The 1,710-nt window shown below is 41.1% G+C and overlaps 1 protein-coding gene across 2 annotated transcripts in view; it reads left to right on the plus strand.

Annotated features, from left to right (window-relative positions):
* Window positions 1–1,710, plus strand: part of LOC111865323 (eukaryotic translation initiation factor 4 gamma 1-like) — a 34,088-nt gene that overhangs the window by 26,584 nt on the left and 5,794 nt on the right. Inside the window, exon 1 of one of the 2 annotated variants that reach the window (XM_023853237.2) lies at window positions 838–1,009. The exons of the other annotated variant lie outside the window; for it this stretch is intronic. The gene's annotated coding sequence lies outside the window, so the exon portion shown is untranslated. Of the gene's footprint in view, window positions 1–837; window positions 1,010–1,710 lie in introns of those variants that run through there. 2 annotated transcript variants of the gene reach the window in all.

Genomic DNA, 1,710 nt, shown 5'->3' on the forward strand with positions numbered 1-1,710 from the left:
TCTAAGGGTCCCAACTGGAATCCAGTGATTGAGATTAGTTCTTTCTTAGGGCCCAACTGGACTCCAGTTATTGAGATTAGCTCTTTCTAAGGGGCCCAACTGGAATCCAGTGATTGAGATTAGCTCTTTCTAAGGGACCAACTGGACTCCAGTGATTGAGATTAGCTCTTTCTAAGGGCCCAACTGGACTCCAGTGATTGAGATTAGCTATTTCTAAGGGGCTCAACTGGAATCCAGTGATTGAGATTAGTTCTTCTTAGGACCCAACCGGACTCCAGTGATTCAGATTAGCTCTTTCTAAGGGACCAACTGGACTCCAGTGATTGAGGTTAGCTCTTTCTAAGGGCCCAACTGGACTGCAGTAATTGAGATTAACTCTTTTTAAGGGCCCAACTGAGTAGGTGTCTTCCTGAAAACAAAAACAGATCCAGTTTCCGAAACGTCGTGTCATCTATTACCTAGAATTCCGAACGTTGGAAAAAGTTCAAAACCCCAGTAATTCTGTTGTCATCCACCATCGTCAGAACCGTTTAGAATCTACAAAATTGTGGCTGTTTCTCATTGTTCTGAGGAATGCCATTTACAGACCAAGGGAGAGTTGGTTTGGAGCCGGGGCAGGTTTTGAACATAAGCCATGATTTCTTCTTCTTCTTCTTCTTATTATTATTATTATCATTATTATTATTATTATTATTATTATTATTTCTTACAGGATAGCTCACTTGGTATAGCTCCTGGTTACGGGCTGGATGACCGAGGAGTTTGAGTCCCGGTGGAGGCAAGAATTTACTCTTCTCCACAGCGTTCACACCGGCTCTGGGGTCCACACAGCTTCCTATACGAGTACCGGGGGCCCTTTCCCTGGGGTAAAGCGGCCGGGGTGTAAAGCTGACAACTCACCTCCGTCTACCGCCGAGTTCATGAATGCTTGAGCTCCTACCTGCACCCCACGTATCTTCGTGGCGTGATGTTTAATTAAATACAGGGGCAATTTTACCAATACTATTAGGTCTGCATCAATTGAAATTTCTCTAAGTTATATATGAGACAAACTCCATCTTAAGTGCAACAATTTAATTGTAGTTCTATCTTCTTCCCTTCCTTCACACTACATGTTTCGGCCCTAAATGGCCATCATCAGGTGTGTATTCTTACGTAGCTGCTACACTGCCCGTACTTTAAAATTTAAAATCACCAGTCTTTCCTGTTGTATGTATGTATAAAATCTTTGTTAACCTACACGCGTCAATTTGATTTCTAAAATTGGCACTTTTTTTAACTTCACTTCAAATTAAAATGTCTGTAAATTTTCTGTTCTTTTTCTTTTTCCAAATTTTAAAATTAAAATTTTCTCGGGGTACACGCCCTATGTCTATAGTGCTGCAGCGGCCACTTCTTGTTTTATCGTTGTTCAGGTATTGTCTGTAATATACAAATATTCGTATTACTATCTTATGTTACGTTATGTTATTCTTATATGTTTATACTGTTATTTGTACTTACTCTGTGTAGGCTTTTTCTGTGCGTGTCGCTGCTTATCTGTAATACGTGTGCTGTCTGGTGTATTGTGTGCTGTGTTTTATGTTGGTGAGTGTTGGAGGGGGAATGGGTAGTGGGGAGAGGGAGGTACCGTTAGTCTGTATAGATTTCGTGTATCGTTTGAAATATGGGATTGTATGTTCCTATGTGTGTGTCATTCATGTGTAGGCC

This window comes from Cryptotermes secundus, unplaced genomic scaffold (assembly GCF_002891405.2).
Source record: "Cryptotermes secundus unplaced genomic scaffold, Csec_1.0 scaffold17, whole genome shotgun sequence".
NCBI classification, from domain to species: domain Eukaryota; kingdom Metazoa; phylum Arthropoda; class Insecta; order Blattodea; family Kalotermitidae; genus Cryptotermes; species Cryptotermes secundus.